Raw genomic sequence first — 20,964 nt, 5'->3', positions numbered from 1 at the left:
AATTTTGTTGATATCCAATTACTTTTATTTTGCATATATTACACGAGCAATGAACTTTAGTAGTCATGTAATGGTTGATGAAAAACGAATATAAGATTTTAATGGACAAGAATATTAATTGTATTATAATAAATAAGAATATAGAACTAAATAAAAAGATAACATATAAAGTTAATAGGGAAAGAATATAATATGATAAATTTAATTATGGCGTTTCGCTTAAATTGTATATATTTTGTAAAACCTTAAGTTTAAATTCGTATTATTTTGTAAACGTTAAGCCTATATTGGTGCTATTTTGTACGTGGGGCCTAAATTGATGCTATATTGTAAACGTTAAGCCTAAATTGATATTATGTTGTAAACGTTAAGCTTATATTTGGTACCTTATCCCTAAATAAAAAGACAATGAAAACAAAAATATTCGTTCATTCTTTTCTTTTGAGAATGTTTAGTTAAAGTTGGAAAAGTAAAAGAGAAGTTATAATTCATTTTTTATTATTATTTTTAAATCTAGGCAGAAAATGCAAGGAATATAATAGATAACAACTCTCCTAATTGGTGGAGTATTATAAAAAGCAAGAACAGAAGAGAGGGATACCAATTTTTTTAGAGCAAAAGCATACCATGGATACAATATTGGTTATGGTTATTGGTTTTTGCCCATTGTCTCAGCTGTTATTGTTTTTGCAAGTAATTCTTCAAAAACAAAAAACAATATTAATCTACCGAATGGAAATATGGGTTGGCCTATTATTGGTCAAACTCTTTCGTTTCTGAAGGCTCATAGATCAACCTCCATGGCCAACTTCTTGGAAGATCAGTGCTCTAGGTATGGTAAAGTATTCAAGTGCCATCTATTTGGTTCAACTACTATTGTTTCTTGTGATTATGAGTTGAACCTGTTTATCCTTCAAAATGAAGAAAAGTTATTCCCAGCCAGTTACCCAAAAGCCATGAAAGGCATTCTTGGAACCTCATCATTACTCATGACCTCCGGTGAGCTTCACAGGAAGCTAAGAGGTATAATTGTCAGCTTCAGTGCAATGTCTAAATCCAATCCAAGCTTCCTTCACTCTCTCCAAAACATTGCTCTTTCAATGATGGACTCATGGAAAGATTACAAGGAAATTGCATTTCATAAACAAGTTAAAAAGGTATGTATATATATATATATATATATTGTCATTCTATTAAAATATAATTTGAATTTAATTATTATGAGTTGAATAATTTAAAACAGTTCGCACTTGATCTGATGCTGAAAACACTTTTGAGCATTGAGCCGGAAGAGCCATTAGCGTTGAAGATATTACAAGATTTTCTAACATACATGAAAGGATTTGTGTCTTTGCCAGTAGAATTCCCTAGATCTCACTATTCAAAAGCAGTCAAGGTATGCATATATATATATATATATATATATATATATATATATATATATATATATATATATAGTTTGATTATAATATGTAGGGATAAAAGGTATTAAATAATACAAAACAAACAACAGGCAAGAGCAAGACTTTCAAGCATAGTTGGAGAGATAATAAAAGGAAGAGAAGAAGAGAAAAGGAGAAAAGGAGATTTCTTAGAAGTGATATTATCAAAAGAAAGAGCAAGTGATGAAGAGAAAGTAAGCATTGTGTTAGACATATTGCTTTGGTTATGAGACATCATCCACTCTCATTTCTTTGATTGTCTACTTTCTTGGACATTCACCTCTTGCTTTTCAATCATTCAAGAAAGAACATCAATCCATAAGAAAAAGCAAAGCCCAACAAGACAAATATTTGAACTTCCAGGATTATCAAAAGATGGAGTTCACCCAAAATGTAAGTAATTATATTACTTTGATTTCATTTGGCTTCATATCATATATTAAACTTATTACAAATCCTTGAAATTTAAATATAGGTTATAAATGAAGCAATGAGATGTGGGAATATCGTGAAGTTTGTCCATCATAAAGCTACTCAAGATGTCAATACAAAGATAATTATATAGATGTCAGATGATATGGTTATCGGGGTGATATGGTATGGGCCTAATAATTGCATTGCATTGCAGAGTATGTGATTCCTTCAGGATGGAAAGTTCTGCCGATTTTAGCAGCTGCACATTTTGATACATCCCTTCATCAAAACCCTTTCGACTTTGATCCCTGGAGATGGACTGTAAGTTAATCATTTCCACTCCATACTTACTGGAGTATTATGTATAAATTTATGGGATAAGGTACCAAAATAGGCTTAAGGTTTTTGGGGAAGTACGAATTCAGGCTTAACGTTCAAAATAGCACCAATATCGGCTTAACGTTTACAACATAATATCAATTTAGGTTTAACGTTTACAATATAGCATCAATTTAGGATTCACGTACAAAATAGCACCAATATAGGCTTAACGTTTACAAAATAATACGAATTTAAGTTTAACGTTTACAAAATATATAAAATTTAAGCTAAACGTCACAATTAAATTAACCCTATTATATTCTTTTCCTATTAACTTTATACGTTATTTTTTTTATTTAGTTCTATTTTCTTATTTATTATAATACAATTAATTAGTATTCTTGTATATTAAAACCTTATATTCGTTCTCTACCAACAAAAGAAAACCTTATATTTGTTTTTCATTAACCATTTCATGACTCCTAAATTCCATGGCTCATGTAATATATGCAAACTAAAAGTAATTGAATATCCACAATAGTTTCAAACAAGTGTTTGAAAATATTGTGATATTCAATTACTTTTAGTTTGCACATATTACATGAGCAATAAAATTCAGTAGTCATGGAATGGTTAATGAAAAATAAATATAAGATCTTAATGAGCAAGAATACTAATTAATTGTTTTTTTTGAATGAAACTAGGAGGAGCGCCTCAGAACAGAGAATCCCAACTAGGTTGGCACCCACTGCTACTCCAAGACACCCGAACCCGCTTTATTAATAAGAGAGAAAGAAAAAATGGTAATACAACGCGAAAAAAGATCTAAACAAACCGAAAAACAGTACGGTTGTTTATGTTCTCATTGATAAATTCCAAACAAGCTGTAGGCGGGGATTCCCACCAGTTGATTTCCGAGCTTAGTCGTCCTAGATTGGCCAAACATTGTGCGGCTTTGTTGCCTTCACGATACACATGAGATGTCACTACCTGCATCTGCTCTAATTGGCTCAAACAGTCATCCCAATCCCATCTCAGAACCCAAGGAACTTTTCTCTTTCTGAACCGCATCATGTAAACAACGTAAGCGGAATCACTCTCAAGCCAAAGACGTGTCCAGCCCTTCTCAAACGCGAAGTTTACTGCACAGATAGCGGCTTTCAGTTCTACCAGATGAGCGAAGGGAAGCGATGTCGGAGATGTAAACGCACCCACCGGTAGACCAAAATTATCACGAAATATTCCTCCATAACCTGCTGTTCCATTCATAACTGAACCGTCCGTATTGGATTTAATCCAGCCCTCCGGAGGGCGTTGCCAACGGACCGGCAAAGTTTTCGGCGCCTTGTGAAGCCGAGGAGCAATTGATAGATTTGAAAGGACCTGCTTTTCAACCGCCGAGTTCCAAATTGTTCCGGAGTTTAAGCTGTCAGCTCGCTTAATATGATTCCACAGGCTGCCAAGAGCTACAAAGAGAGAAGGGGTGACGCCATCATGCACAAAATCATTTCGAAGACGCCATATAATCCAGATAACATGGATAATGGCACTCTGCCAAAGCGCAGTAACGCATTCCAAAGGCGTATTTCATCCTGTCTTGAAGTGTGTTTGCGGACTGAGTTCTTCTACCAAAGCACATCCCGATAGCTTCCCAGAGAGAGCTTGCAAAACCACAGCCCACGAAAATATGATCAGTCGTTTCTGTATTAGCGAGGCAGAAACAACAAAAAATGAGCTTAATGTGGTTTGAACCCATGACCTCAAAAAAGAATATAGAACTAAATAAAAAGATAACATATAAAAATATAAAATTAACATGGAAAAGAATATAATATGGTTAATTTAATTATGACGTTTAGTTTAAATTGTATATATTTTGTAAACGTTAAGCTTAAATTCGTATTATTTTGTAAACGTTAAGCCTATATTGGTGCTATTTTGTACGTGAGGCCTAAATTGATACTATATTGTAAACGTTAAGCCTAAATTAATATTATGTTGTAAACGTTAAGCCTATATTGGTGCTATTTTGAACATTGAGCCTAAATTAGTACTTCCCCAAAAACCTTAGACCTATTTTAATACCTTATCCTTAAATTTATTTGATTAAATTAAATTAAATTGACAGAATAGCAAAAAGGTGATAATGCCATTTGGTGGAGGACCACGACTGTGTCCGGGGGCCGAGCTAGCTAAAGTTGAAACTGCATATTTTCTTCATCATCTTGTCCTTAATTATAGGTAATGTTTTATTAGCAATTAACATTATATATATCTCTCTAAGTCACATCAATTGCTGCAATCACACTCTTGGGCATTAGATTTTTAATTTTTTTTTTAATTACAAGTGGAAAGTAAAACCAGATGATTTTCCAATGGCTTATCCATACGTGTAATTCCAGCGCTGGTAATTGAAGCGGAACATCTTCTCTAAAAGACGAGTTCGAGTTCATGAACAAGAAAATGAAGACACAGTAATTCTCATTTTATTTTACAGTATGAAATATGTCATTTCTATATCCTTTTAATGAATTAAAAAAACTATGTTTGTTATCTTTTGTTTTAATTAATAATATTCTGGTTTAGGGGTCGCATTTTTCATTAAGAATGTCAACCTATCCTCTATTTCACCTCTTTCATTTTAAAAATAAATAAATAGCAATATTATAATATGTGTGGTAAATAATTTCATAGTCCATGAAACGGATTCATCCTGCCACTGGTTTTCTCAAATGTTGGAATAACTTTTCCCATCTTCAGAGCACCTCTAACACAACTACTAATTAAACCTTTGTTTTTGGCCAACCTACCCAAAAGTATAAACATAAATAACACCTCAATATAATCCTTTACTATTTTTATATTTTGTAGCATTCATTTATCATAAAACATTACATATTTACTTCATTAATATTTTGAACACTAGTTAAAATAATATTGATACATGTCAGTGTTCGAAATTTTGTGGATATTCAATTGCTTTTAGTTTGAATATATTACACGAGCAATGAAATTTAGTAGTCATGGAATTGTTGATGAAAAACGAATATAAGATTTTAATGGACAAGAATACTAATTAATTGTATTATAAAAAATAAGAATATAGAACTAAATAAAAAGATAACATATAAAGTTAATAGGGAAAGAATATAATATGATTAATTTAATTATGACGTTTAGCTTAAATTGTATATATTTTGTAAAACCTGAAGTTTAAATTCGTATTATTTTGTAAACGTTAAGCCTATATTGGTGCTATTTTGTACGTGAAGCCTAAATTGATGCTATATTGTAAACATTAAGCCTAAATTGATATTATGTTGTAAACGTTAAGCTTATATTGGTGGTATTTTAAACGTTGAGCCTAAATTGGTAATTCCCAAAAACCTTAGGCCTATTTTGGTACCTTATCCCTAAATAAAAAGACAGTGAAAACAAAAATAGTCGTTCATTCTTTTCTTTTGGAGAATGTTTAGTTAAAGTTGGAAAAGGAAAGGAGCAGTTATAATTCATTTTTTATTATTATTTTTAAATCTAGGCAGAAAAGGCAAGGAATATAATAGATAACAACTCTCCTAATTGGTGGAGTATTATAAAAAGCAAGAACAGAAGAGAGGGATACCAATTTGTTTAGAGCAAAAGCATACCATGGATACAATATTGGTTATGGTTATTGGTTTGCTGCCCGTTGTCTCGGCTGTTATTGTTTTTGCAAGTAATTCTTCAAAAACAAAAAACAATACCCCCTTCATTCCATTATATAAGTCATTCTAGAGTATTTCACACAAATTAAGAAATATATTGGTTAACTAAAAAAAATTCTCTCTCATATCACTCTTTGGCAATAAGTATTGGAATATTAAAAAACACATGTACAAATACAAAAAATAATTCTCTCTCATGTCACTATTGGGCAATAAGCATTGGAATCCTAGAATGACTTATATTTAGGGAAAAAACTAATTTGCTATATAATGGAATGGAGGGAGTATTAATCTACCGAATGGAAATATGGGTTGGCCTATTATTGGTCAAACTCTTTTGTTTCTGAAGGCTCATAGATCAACCTCCATGCCAACTTCTTGGAAGATCAGTGCTCTAGGTATGGTAAAGTATTCAAGTGCCATCTATTTGGTTCAGCTACTATTGTTTCTTGTGATTATGAGTTGAACCTGTTTATCCTTCAAAATGAAGAAAAGTTATTCCCAGCCAATTACCCAAAAGCCATGAAAGGCATTCTTGGAACCTCATCCTTACTCATGACCACCGGTGAGCTTCACAGGAAGCTAAGAGGTATAATTGTCAGCTTCAGTGCAATGTCTAAATCCAATCCAAGCTTCCTTCACTCTCTCCAAAACATTGCTCTTTCAATGATGGACTCATGGAAAGATTACAAGGAAATTGCATTTCATAAACAAGTTAAAAAGGTATTTATATATATATATATATATATATATTGTCATTCTATTAAAATATAATTTGAATTTAATTATTATGAGTTGAATAATTTAAAACAGTTCGCACTTGATCTGATGCTGAAAACACTTTTGAGCATTGAGCCTGAAGAGCCATTAGCGTTGAAGATATTACAAGATTTTCTAACATACATGAAAGGATTTGTGTCTTTGCCAGTAGAATTCCCTGGATCTCACTATTCAAAAGCAGTCAAGGTATGCATATATATATATTTGATTATAATATGTAGGGATAAAAGGTATTAAATAATACAAAACAAACAACAGGCAAGAGCAAGACTTTCAAGCACAGTTGGAGAGATAATAAAAGGAAGAGAAAAAGAGAAAAGAAGAAAAGGTGATTTCTTAGAAGTGATATTATCAAAAGAAGGGGTAAGTGATGAAGAGAAAGTAAGCATTGTGTTAGACATATTTCTTGCTGGTTATGAGACATCATCCACTCTCATTTCTTTGATTGTCTACTTTCTTGGACATTCACCTCTTGCTTTTCAATCATTCAAGAAAGAACATCAATCCATAAGAAAAAGCAAAGCCCAACAAAACAAATATTTGGACTTCCAGGATTATCAAAAGATGGAGTTCACCCAAAATGTAAGTAATTATATTACTTTGATTTCATTTCATTTCATATCATATATTAAACTTATTACAAATCCTTGAAATTTAAATATAGGTTGTAAATGAAGCAATGAGATGTGGGAATATCGTGAAGTTTGTCCATCGTAAAGCTACTCAAGATGTCAAATACAAAGGTAATTATATAGATGTCAGATGATATGGTTATGGGGTGATATGGCATGGGCCTAATAATTGCATTGCATTGCAGTGTATGTGATTCCTTCACGATGGAAAGTTCTGCCGATTTTGGCAGCTGCACATTTTGATACATCCCTTCATCAAAACCCTTTCGATTTTGATCCCTGGAGATGGACTGTAAGTTAATCATTTCTACTCCCTACTTACTGGAGTATTATGTATAAATTTATGGGATAAGGTACCAAAATAGGCTTAAGGTTTTTGGGGAAGTACGAATTCAGGCTCAACGTTCAAAATAGCACCAATATAGGCTTAACGTTTACAACATAATATCAATTTAGGCTTAACCTTCACAATATAGCATCAATTCAGGCTTCACGTATAAAATAGCACCAATATAGGCTTAACGTTTACAAAATAATACGAATTTAAGCTTAACGTTTACAAAATATATCAAATTTAAGCTAAACGTCACAATTAAATTAACCATATTATATTCTTTTCCTATTAACTTTATACGTTATTTTTTTATTTAGTTCTATTTTCTTATTTATTATAATACATTTAATTAGTATTCTTGCATATTAAAACCTTATATTCGTTCTCTACCAAAAAAAAACCTTATATTTGTTTTTCATTAACCATTCCATGACTCCTAAATTCCATGGCTCATGTAATATATGCAAACTAAAAGTAATTGAATATCCACAATATTTACAAACACTAGTTAAAATAATATTGATATATGTTAGTGTTCGAAATATTGTGGATATTCAATTACTTTTAGTTTGCACATATTACATGAGCAATGAAATTTAGTAGTCATGGAATGGTTAATGAAAAACAAATATAAGATCTTAATGGGTAAGAATACTAATTAATTGTATTATAATAAATAAGAATATAGAACTAAATAAAAAGATAACATATAAAGTTAATATGGAAAAGAATATAATAAGGTTAATTTAATTATGACGTTTAGCTTAAATTGTATATATTTTGTAAACGTTAAGCTTAAATTCGTATTATTTTATAAACGTTAAGTCTATATTGGTGCTATTTTGTACGTGGGGCCTAAATTGATACTATATTGTAAACGTTAAGCCTAAATTGATATTATGTTGTAAACTTTAAGCCTATATTGGTGCTAATTTGAACGTTGAGCCTAAATTAGTACTTCCCAAAAAACCTTAGACCTATTTTGATACCTTATCCTTAAATTTATTTGATTAAATTAAATTAAATTGATAGAATAGCAAAAAGGTGATAAAGCCATTTGGTGGAGGACCACGACTGTATCTGGGGGCCGAGCTAGCTAAAGTTGAAACTGCATTTTTTCTTCATCATCTTGTCCTTAATTATAGGTAATGTTTTATTAGCAATTAACATTATATATGTCTCTCTAAGTCACATCAATTGATGCAATCACACTCTTGGATATTAGATTTTTATTTTTTTTAAATTGCAGGTGGAAAGTAAAACCAGATGATTTTCCAATGGCTTATCCATGCGTGGAATTCCAGCGAGGCTTACTGATCGAAATTGAAGCGGAACATCTTCTCTAAAAGACGAGTTCGAGTTCATGAACAAGAAAATGAAGACACAGTCATTCTCATTTTATTTTACAGTATGAAATATGTCATTTCTATATCCTTTAATGAATTAAAAAAACTATATTTGTTATCTTTTGTTTTAATTAATAATATTCTGGTTTAGGTGTCGCGTTTTTCATTAGGAATGTCAACATGTCCTCTATTTCACCTCTTTCATTTTAAAAATAAATAAATAGCAATATTATAATATCTGTGGTAAATAATTTCATAGTCCATGAAACGGATTCATCCTGCCACTGGTTTTCTCAAATGTTGGAATAACTTTTCTCATCTTCATAGCACCTCTAACACAACTACTAAACCTTTGTTTTTGGCCAACCTACCCAAACGTATAAACATAAATAACACCTCAATATAATCTTTTACTATTTTTATATTTTATAGCATTCATTTATCATAAAACATTACATATTTACTCCATTAATATTTTGAACACTAGTTAAAATAATATTGATACATGTCAGTGTTCGAAATTTTGTGGATATTCAATTACTTTTAGTTTTATCGTAATGCCTTGAATCAGTATATCTCGTTTCCTATTCGGAGTAAGATTGGGTTTCCGATTCCTATAGTTGGATTAGGATCATGGGTTCCTAGTTGGATTGTGATCGTGGGTTCCTAGTTGGATTGGGATTGGGATCATAGGTTCCTAGTGGGATTAGGATCATGGGTTCCTAGTGGGATTAGGTTAGATTGGGTATTATAAATACCCCATTATGTAACCTAATCATTGTAATCCGATTTTTCGCCTCCTAATAATACTATTCTCCTTCTGCCCGTGGACTAGCCAACATAACGTTGGTGAACTACGTAAATTTGTATTTTTCGATTGCTTGTTTATTTATCTTTCATTAATTCCGCACAACTGGTATTAGAGCTTTCGGTTTCCGATGAGGGGTTTTGTTTTTTTGAGAGAAAGATGTCTGCGATGAACGTGAAAATCAAAAAGTTTACTGGGAGAAATAGTTTCAGTATATGGCAGATCAAGATGCGGGCTTTGTTAAAACAACAAGGTCTATGGACGTCGTTGAAGAAGGCAACGGGAGAAGTCACTGCTGAGATGACGATTCTGGAAGAAAAGGCACATTCGACAATTATGTTGTGCCTCGCAGATGATGTCATCACTGAGGTCTCAGACGAAGAGACTGCTGCCGGTCTGTGGATGAAGTTAGAGAGCTTATACATGACGAAATCTCTAACGAACAAACTTCTTCTGAAACAACGTCTGTTTGGCCTGCGAATGCAGGAAGGTACGCAACTCAGGGATCATTTAGATCAGTTGAACACATTATTACTAGAATTAAGTAATATTGATGTGAAAATTGAAGATGAAGATGCTGCTTTGATTCTGTTGGTGTCTTTACCGCTTTCATATGAGAATTTTGTTCAATCATTTATTGTTGATAAAGATTCTGTGACTCTGGAAGAAGTTAGGTCATCTCTTCATAGCAGAGAGTTGCGCCATAAGGTGAGCAATACAGGTGCAGATAATCAGGCCTCTGGACTGTTTGCCAGCGGCAGTAAGGGAAAGGGAAACGGTGGAAAGAAGAAGTCTAAAAAGCCATTCTCAAAGGGTCCCTAAGCCAGACGACGCCTGTAATTACTGTAAGGAGAAAGGACATTGGAAAACTGATTGTCCAAAGAAGAAGAAGAAATCAGAAAATCAACCAGGTTCTGCTGCTGTAGCAGATGGCGACAGCAGCTCTAAAAATGATATTGCTCTAGTTACTGATGGGAACACTCATCACTCTGATGTGTGGGTTCTTGATTCAGGAGCATCTTATCATATTTGTCCAAGGAGAGAGTGGTTTTCAACTTATAAGCAGGTAGATGGAGGTAGCATTTCAATGGCTAATAGTCATGTCTGCAAAGCAGTTGGAATAGGCTCGATCAAGTTGAGGACACATGATGGTAAGTTCTGCACGTTGAACGAAGTCAGGCATATTCCGTTGATTATGAAGAATCTGATATCTCTGAGTCTGTTAGACAGCAGGGGTCTCAGCTGGTCAGGAAAAGATGGAGTTCTACATGTCTATAAAGGTTCTGATGTGATTCTGAAATTGTGAAGCATGGTACTTTGTATTTCCTGCAAGGTTCCACTGTTACAGGTTCAGCTAATGCTGCATCGTCAGAGATTGACCAGGAGGATAAGACAAAGATATGGCATATGAGACTTAGTCATATGGGCGAAAGAGGGATGCAGATTCTATCAAAGGATGATCTTCTTGATGGTCATAAGGTCAAAAGTTTGGAGCTTTGTGAACACTGTGTCTTTGGGAAACTACATCGCAGCAAGTTTCCCAAAGCTATTCACATAACAAAAGACACACTTGATTACATCCACTCTGATTGTTGGGGTCCATCTCGAGTTGAGTCTTTGGGAGGTCACATATATTTTATGTCTCTGATTGATGATTATTCAAGGATGACTTGGGTTATCATGATGAAGCATAAAAGTGAAGCTTTCAAGAATTTCAAGCAGTGGAAAGCATTGGTGGAAAATCAAGAAGGAAAGAAGATAAAGAGGCTACGAACTGATAATGGTCTGGAATTCTGTTCGTCTGAGTTTGATCAGTTCTGTAAGGATGAAGGGATTGCTCGGCATCACACAGTCAGGAATACACCACAACAGAATGGTGTAGCTAAACGAATGAACCAGACATTACTGGAGAGAGTGAAGTGCATGCTCTCTAATGCTGGGTTAGAAAGAAGATTCTGGGCTGAAGCGGTGAACACATCATGTTATCTGATTAACCGCGGACCACACACCGGCATACAACTCAAGACGCCTACAGAAATATGGTCAGGAAAGGTTGCTGATTACTCAAATTTGAAAGCTTTTGGGTGCACAGTTTATTATCATGTTAATGAGGGTAAGCTAGAGCCAAGAGCCAAGAAAGGAGTGTTCGTAGGCTATGGAGATGGAGTTAAAGGCTTCAGGATCTGGTCTCCATCAGAGAAAAGGGTCATTTTGAGCAGAAATGTAGTCTTTGACGAAAAATTTGTGCTTAGACCCATTATGAAGCCTACAACTGCAACAGAAACTGATAGCATTGATAAACAGGTGGAGTTTCAGGTCATACAGAGTGAGAGTGGCTCGAAAGAACAAGAGTTAGAAGCAAAAATAGAGCTGCCAGAGTCTACACCATCAGTTTCTCAACCATCTGAAGCTACACATCGTAGCTTAGCTTAAGATCGACCAAGGAGGGTTGGAGTTAGGCCACCTAAGAGGTATGAGGACATGGTGGGCTATGCACTACAGGTTGCTGAAGAGGTGGACACTCGTGAACCATCAACTTACCAAGAAGCTGTTTCAGGCATCGATTCTGAGAAATGGCTTGCTGCTATGGGAGATGAGATGGAGTCCATTTATAAGAATCAAACATGGGATTTAGTCATACCACCTCTAGGGAGAAAGATTATGACTTGCAAGTGGGTTCTCAAGATAAAGGAAGGGATATCACCTGCAGAGGGAGTCAAGTATAAGGCTAGAGTTGTTGCTAGAGGTTTCAATCAAAGAGAGGGAGTGGATTATAATGAGATATTCTCACCAGTAGTCAGACACACCTCTATTAGAGTGTTGCTAGCTATAGTTACACATCAGGATTTGGAGCTTGAGCAACTTGATGTAAAGATAGCCTTTCTGCATGGAGATTTGGAGGAAGAGATCTACATGACCCAACCAGATGGTTTCCAGATTCCTAGAAAGGAGAATTATGTTTGCAAGTTGAAGAAGTCCTTGTATGGACTTAAGCAGTCTCCCAGGCAGTGGTATAAGAGGTTTGACAGCTACATGATGCAGCTGGGCTACACCAGGAGCCTATATGATTGTTGTGTCTATTACAATAAACTGGAAGATGAGTCTTTTATCTATCTGGTGTTGTATGTAGATGACATGTTGATAGCTATAAAGAAGAAGCACGACATTCAGAAGTTGAAGGGTCTTCTCAGTGTAGAGTTCGAGATGAAGGATTTGGGTGCAGCTCGGAAGATTCTGGGAATAGAGATTTACAAGGACAGAAGCAAAAGGAAACTTTTTCTATCATAGAAGGGCTATATTCAGAAGATCTTGTCAAGATTTGGCATGTCTACCGCAAAGCCCATAGATACTCCTAGTGCTGCAAGTGCACATCTGTCTATTGCTTTTGCACCTAAGTCTGCTGAAGAGAAGGAGTACGTGTCTCGAGTTCCCTATGCTAGTGCAGTAGGAAGCTTGATGTATGCAATGGTCTGCACTAGAGCTGATCTTGCACAGTCTATTAGTGTTGTTAGCAGGTTTATAGGTGAACCTGGCAATGAGCATTGGCAAGCTGTGAAGAGGATTTTTCGGTACCTAAAAGGTACATCTGATGTTGGTCTCATTTATGGAGGTGATACAGAGTGTTTGGTGACAGGTTTTTCAGACTCTGATTATGCTGGAGATGTTGACAGTAGAAGATCTATGACTGGTTATGTTTTAACTCTTGGCGGCTCAGTTGTTAGTTGGAAAGCTACTTTGTAGCCTACAGTGACTTTGTCTACTATGGAAGCAGAGTATATGGCACTGACTGAAGCTGCTAAGGAGGGGATTTGGCTTAAAGGACTGGTTAGTGATCTTGGTCTACATCATGATCATGCTACAGTGTATTGTGACAGCTTGAGTGCAATCTGTTTAGCCAAGGATCAGGTTCATCATGAGAGGACCAACAATATAGATGTGAGGTATCATTTTCTGAGAAGTGAGAAGAGAATCAAGGTGAATAAGGTAGGCACTGCTGACAATCTGGCTGACAGGTTTACCAAGCTTGTTCCACAGAGCAAGTTTCAACACTGTTTGGACTTGCTAAACGTCGGAGATTATTAGTTGCCCTGTGGGGGCGACTCTGAGGCAGATGGAGAAGTCTGTTCATCTGGCACTGTCATGGGTGCATCTGTTATGTTTTCAAGAGGATTCAAGTCAAGGTTGAGATTTGTCGTAATGCCTTGAATCAGTATATCCCGTTTCATATTCGGAGTAGGATTAAGTTTCGGATTCCTAATTGGATTAGGATAATGGGTTCCTACTTGGATTGGGATCATGGGTTCCTAGTTGGATTGGGATTGGGATCATGGGTTCCTAGTGGGATTAGGATCATGGGTTCCTAGTGGTATTAGGTTAGATTGGGTATTATAAATACCCCATTATATAACATAATCATTGTAATCCGATTTTTCGCCTCCTAATCATACTATTCTCCTTCTGCCCGTGGACTAGCCAACACAACGTTGGTGAACCACGTAAATCTGTGTTTTTCGATTGCTTGTTTATTTATCTTCCATTAATTCCGCACAACAAGTTTGCATATATTACACGAGCAATGAAATTTAGTAGTCATGGAATGGTTGATGAAAAACGAATATAAGATTTTAATGGACAAGAATACTAATTAATTATATTATAATAAATAAGAATATAGAACTAAATAAAAAGATAACATATAAAGTTAATAGGGAAAGATTATAATATAATTAATTTAATTATGACGTTTAGCTTAAATTGTATATATTTTGTAAAACCTTAAGTTTAAATTCGTATTATTTTGTAAACGTTAAGACTATATTGGTGCTATTTTGTATGTGAGACCTAAATTGATGCTATATTGTAAACGTTAAGCCTAAATTGATAAACGTTAAGCTTATATTGGTGCTATTTTGAACGTTGAGCCTAAATTGGTAATTCCCAAAAACCTTAGGCCTATTTTAGCACCTTATCCCTAAATGAACAGACAGTGAAAATAAAAATATTTGTTCAATCTTTTCTTTTGAGAATGTTTAGTTAAAGTTGGAAAAGGAAAAGAGCAGTTATAATTCATTTTTTATTATTATTTTTAAATCTAGGCAGAAAAGGCAAGGAATATAATAGATAACAACTCTCCTAATTGGTGGAGTATTATAAAAAGCAAGAACAGAAGAGAGGGATACCAATTTGTTTAGAGCAAAAGCATACCATGGATACAATATTGGTTATGGTTATTGGTTTTTGCCCATTATCTCAGCTGTTATTGTTTTTGCAAGTAATTCTTCAAAAACAAAAAACAATATTAATCTACCGAATGGAAATATGGGTTGGCCTATTATTGGTCAAACTCTTTCGTTTCTGAAGGCTCATAGATCAACCTCCATGGCCAACTTCTTGGAAGATCAGTGCTCTAGGTATGGTAAAGTATTCAAATGCCATCTATTTGGTTCAGCTACTATTGTTTCTTGTGATTATGAGTTGAACCTGTTTATCCTTCAAAATGAAGAAAAGTTATTCCCAGCCAGTTACCCAAAAGCCATGAAAGGCATTCTTGGAACCTCATCATTACTCATGACCTCCGGTGAGCTTCACAGGAAGCTAAGAGGTATAATTGTGAGCTTCAGTGCAATGTCTAAATCCAATCCAAGCTTCCTTCACTCTCTCCAAAACATTGCTCTTTCAATGATGGACTCATGGAAAGATTACAAGGAAATTGCATTTCATAAACAAGTTAAAAAGGTATGTATATATATATATATATTGTCATTCTATTAAAATATAATTTGAATTTAATTATTATGAGTTGAATAATTTAAAACAGTTCGCACTTGATCTGATGCTGAAAACACTTTTGAGCATTGAGCCAGAAGAGCCATTAGCGTTGAAGAATGTCAACCTATCCTCTATTTCACCTCTTTCATTTTAAAAATAAATAAATAGCAATATTATAATATGTGTGGTAAATAATTTCATAGTCCATGAAACAGATTCATCCTGCCACTGGTTTTCTCAAATGTTCGAATAACTTTTCCCATCTCCATAGCACATCTAACACAACTACTAAACCTTTGTTTTTGGCCAACCAACCCAAAAGTATAAACATAAATAACACCTCAATGTAATCCTTTACTATTTTTATATTTTGTAGCATTCATTTATCATAAAACATTACATATTTACTTCATTAATATTTTGAACACTAGTTAAAATAATATTGATACATGTCAGTGTTCGAAATTTTGTGGATATTCAATTACTTTTAGTTTGCATATATTACACGAGCAATGAAATTTAGTAGTCATGGAATGGTTGATGAAAAACGAATATAAGATTTTAATGGACAAGAATACTAATTAATTGTATTATAATAAATAAGAATATAGAACTAAATAAAAAGATAACATATAAAGTTTATAGGCTTAACGTTACAACATAATATTATTATTTTTATTTTTATATTTAAATCTAGGCAGAAAAGGCAAGGAATATAATAGATAACAACTCTCCTAATTGGTGGAGTATTATAAAAAGCAAGAACAGAAGAGAGGGATACCAATTTGTTTAGAGCAAAAGCATACCATGGATACAATATTGGTTATGGTTATTGGTTTTTGCCCATTATCTCAGCTGTTATTGTTTTTGCAAGTAATTCTTCAAAAACAAAAAACAATATTAATCTACCGAATGGAAATATGGGTTGGCCTATTATTGGTCAAACTCTTTCGTTTCTGAAGGCTCATAGATCAACCTCCATGGCCAACTTCTTGGAAGATCAGTGCTCTAGGTATGGTAAAGTATTCAAGTGCCATCTATTTGGTTCAGCTACTATTGTTTCTTGTGATTATGAGTTGAACCTGTTTATCCTTCAAAATGAAGAAAAGTTATTCCCAGCCAGTTACCCAAAAGCCATGAAAGGCATTCTTGGAACCTCATCATTACTCATGACCTCCGGTGAGCTTCACAGGAAGCTAAGAGGTATAATTGTCAGCTTCAGTGCAATGTCTAAATCCAATCCAAGCTTCCTTCACTCTCTCCAAAACATTGCTCTTTCAATGATGGACTCATGGAAAGATTACAAGGAAATTGCATTTCATAAACAAGTTAAAAAGGTATGTATATATATATATATATTGTCATTCTATTAAAATATAATTTGAATTTAATTATTATGAGTTGAATAATTTAAAACAGTTCGCAGTTGATCTGATGCTGAAAACACTTTTGAGCATTGAGCCTGAAGAGCCTTTATCGTTGAAGATATTACAAGATTTTCTAACATACATGAAAGGATTTGTATCTTTTCCAGTAGAATTCCCTGGATCTCACTATTCAAAAGTAGTCAATGTATGCATATATATATATAGTTTGATTATAATATGTAGGGATAAAATGTATTAAATAATACAAAACAAACAACAGGCAAGAGCAAGACTTTCAAGCACAGTTGGAGAGATAATAAAAGGAAGAGAAGAAGAGAAAAGGAGATTTCTTAGAAGTGATATTATCAAAAGGAGGAGTAAGTGATGAAGAGAAAGTAAGCATTGTGTTAGACATATTGCTTGCTGGTTATGAGACATCATCCACTCTCATTTCTTTGATTGTCTACTTTATTGGATATTCACCTCTTGCTTTTCAATCATTCAAGAAAGAACATCAATCCATAAGAAAAAGCAAAGCCCAACAAGACAAATATTTGGACTTCCAGGATTATCAAAAGATGGAGTTCACCCAAAATGTAAGTAATTAGATTACTTTGATTTCATTTCATTTCATATCATATATTAAACTTATTACAAATCCTTGAAATTTAAATATAGGTTATAAATGAAGCAATGAGATGTGGGAATATCGTGAAGTTTGTCCATCCTAAAGTTACTCAAGATGTCAAATACAAATGTAATTATATAGATGTCAGATGATATGGTTATCGGGGTGATATGGTATGGGCCTAATAATTGCATTGCAAAATCAAAAGAAATGAGGAAGAAAGAGAAAGAAAGAGTCTGAAGAAGGTGCCGCCACTTACCTCGAGCTGTGTGTCCAGGACATCTGTCGTGCGATGAATGGTCTGCGGTAATTAATGCGACGCATCATGACAGCACGCCAGGAAGTGCAAAAGCCCTAAAGAACTTTAACGTTACTTTGGAGGGGGCTTCTGATAACATCGAGATATTATCCATGGGACTGAAAGGGATATTAACCAAAACGACCGCGTATTCGGACGACCAGGAAAGCTAGGGCGTATCGAGCAAGCCATCAAAGTGGCGGATCACATAGATTCCTCCATACGCTATCTGTAGTCAAACCTACGAGAGACTCGCCATCATGCCTCGATCCGCCCGTCGAACGGTTGAGCTGATCCTCAATAAAGGCAACTAATAACCCATTAATAAGCTAACGGTTATACTTGAATAAGATCAGTAACCGCCATTAATGAGGCATTAATGGAGACTTTCTAGTTACCGAGGGTTACGACTATACGACTATAAATAGCTTGCATCCCAAGCTATTGAGGTACACATTCATGCTCTCTTAAACCCTACTTTGTCATTACAGTTTATTCCTATTTACTATATACTGACTTAGGCATCGGAGCTTCCCCCGCCGATCCCAACAGCGCCCCCCGCGGGGAAGGAATCCGATCAAGAGTTATTCACCAGTTATCAAGGTTATAAATGAAGCAATGAGATGTGAGAATATCGTGAAGTTTGTTCATCGTAAAGCTACTCAAGATGTCAAATGCAAAGGTAATTATATAGATGTCAGATGATATGGTTATCGGGGGTGATATGGTATGGGCCTAATAATTGCATTGCATTGCAGAGTATCTTGGAGCAAGTTTCTCATTTCCAAAAAAAGATAAGGGAGGGCACACCTGCAGTAAAGTCATCAATCGCAACACCCTGTGACCCAGAAAGCTAATCAATCAGAATATGTTGGCTTAGGAGTTTGACTGGTTCAAATTTGTCCTTAATTTTTTTTTTTTTTGCATTATTTTGAAAATTCTATAAAACATTCTATGTTTTCTTCCAGCCGCTTACCTACCTCTCCTCTTTTCTATGAACCTTCAATATATTGAAGAGAATTTTTTTTTGACTCAGCGACCACTAGACGATGGTGGCACGTTTGCCCGACCGCGAGCGCAAATCGTACTGGGCATAGACCAAAGAGGGAAAGGATTTTTCTTTGGTCTGAAAGAATGGCCTCGCTATCGATGCCTATTCCGTAAATGAGGTCACTCTTCTTCTTTTATGCAATTCTTCAGCCACTAGCCCTACCTTCGGCATTCCCCTCCTTGCGGTTCAAGAGTTTTATGTGTTTCCACACCCCTTTGCGACCCCGAAAAATGCATTACGATAGGAACTCTTAATTCCCTAGCAAATACAACCCTTTTAATCATTTCTTCACTAGCGAATTCCAGAGTGCGAAAACAAAAAAGTTTATGACGCTGAAAGCTTGTATCGTATTATTTGGTCTACGTACCGGAACTGATAACATTCAAGAGAAAATCGAGTTATTTGGGTCCTGGAGGATTAACATGACGAACTGCAAGTTTTCGAATACGAGATATCCAATATATCGAAACTCATTGCCCATGGATATTTTTGTTACTGCATCGACTATAGAACAATTCCCTTCCCATGGCATATAAGCTACTAATACGTTTTCCCCAAGGTGTGATTCCTTCAGGATGGAAAGTTCTGCCGATTTTGGCAGCTGCACATTTTGATACATCCCTTCTTCAAAACCCTTTCGACTTTGATCCCTGGAGATGGACTGTAAGTTAATCATTTCCACTCCCTACTTACTGGAGTATTATGTATAAATTTATGGGATAAGGTACCAAAATAGGCTAAAGGTTTTTGGGGAAGTACGAATTCAGGCCCAACGTTCAAAATAACACCAATATAGGCTTAACGTTTACAACATAATATCAATTTAGGTTTAACTTTTACAATATAACATCAATTTAGGCTTCACGTACAAAATAGCACCAATATAGGCTTAACGTTTACAAAATAATACGAATTTAAGCTTAACGTTTACAAAATATATCTAATTTAAGCTAAACGTCACAATTAAATTAACCATATTATATTCTTTTCCTATTAACTATATACGTTATTTTTTTATTTAGTTCTATTTTCTTATTTATTATAATACAATTAATTAGTTTTCTCAAATGTTGGAATAACTTTTCTCATCTTCAGAGCACCTCTAACACAACTACTAAACATTTGTTTTTGGCCAACCTACCCAAAAGTATAAACATAAATAATACCTCAATATAATCTTTTATTATTTTTATATTTTGTTGCATTCATTTATCATAAAACATTACATATTTACTCCATTAATATTTTGAACACTAGTTAAAATAATATTGATACATGTTAGTGTTCGAAATTTTGTGGATATCCAATTACTTTTATTTTGCATATATTACATGAGCAATGAAATTTAGTAGTCATGTAATGGTTGATCAAAAACGAATATAAGATTTTAATGGATAAGAATACTAATTAATTGTATTATAATAAATAAGAATATAGAACTAAATAAAAAGATAACATATAAAGTTAATAGGGAAAGAATATAATATGATTAATTTAATTATGGCGTTTAGCTTAAATTGTATATATTTTGTAAAACCTTAAGTTTAAATTCGTATTATTTTGTAAACGTTAAGCCTATATTGGTGCTATTTTGTACGTGGGGCCTAAATTAATGCTATATTGTAAACGTTAAGCCTAAATTGATATTATGTTGTAAACGTTAAGCTTATATTGGTGCTATTTTGAACGTTGAGCCTAAATTGGTAATTCCCAAAAACGTTAGACCTATTTTGGTACCTTATCCCTAAATAAAAAGACAGTGAACACAAAAATATTCGTTCATTCTTTTCTTTTGAGAATGTTTAGTTAAAGTTGGAAAAGGAAAAGAGCAGTTATAATTCATTTTTTATTATTATTTTTAAATCTAGGCAGAAAAGGCAAGGGATATAATAGATAACAACTCTCCTAATTGGTGGAGTATTATAAAAAGCAAGAACAGAAGAGAGGGATACCAATTTTTTTTAGAGCAAAAGCATACCATGGATATAATATTGGTTATGGTTATTGGTTTGCTACCCATTGTCTCAGCTGTTATTATTTTTGCAAGTAATTCTTCAAAAACAATATAAA

The 20,964-nt window shown here is 34.1% G+C and overlaps 3 pseudogenes; all 3 read left to right on the top strand.

Annotated features, from left to right (window-relative positions):
- Positions 1 to 207: 207 nt before the first annotated feature.
- Positions 208 to 4,588, top strand: LOC136233674 (cytochrome P450 724B1-like; annotated as a pseudogene).
- A 1,237-nt stretch (positions 4,589 to 5,825) lies between these two features.
- On the top strand, positions 5,826 to 8,973 carry LOC136233673 (cytochrome P450 724B1-like; annotated as a pseudogene).
- Positions 8,974 to 15,100: 6,127 nt separating this feature from the next.
- Positions 15,101 to 20,963, top strand: LOC136233672 (cytochrome P450 724B1-like; annotated as a pseudogene).
- The last annotated feature ends 1 nt before the right edge of the window (position 20,964 follows it).

Source organism: Euphorbia lathyris, chromosome 6 (genome assembly GCF_963576675.1).
Source record: "Euphorbia lathyris chromosome 6, ddEupLath1.1, whole genome shotgun sequence".
Classification (NCBI taxonomy): Eukaryota; Viridiplantae; Streptophyta; class Magnoliopsida; order Malpighiales; family Euphorbiaceae; genus Euphorbia; species Euphorbia lathyris.
The sequence above is the reverse complement of the archived record's forward strand: the minus strand, read 5'-3'. Positions and strand labels throughout refer to the sequence as shown.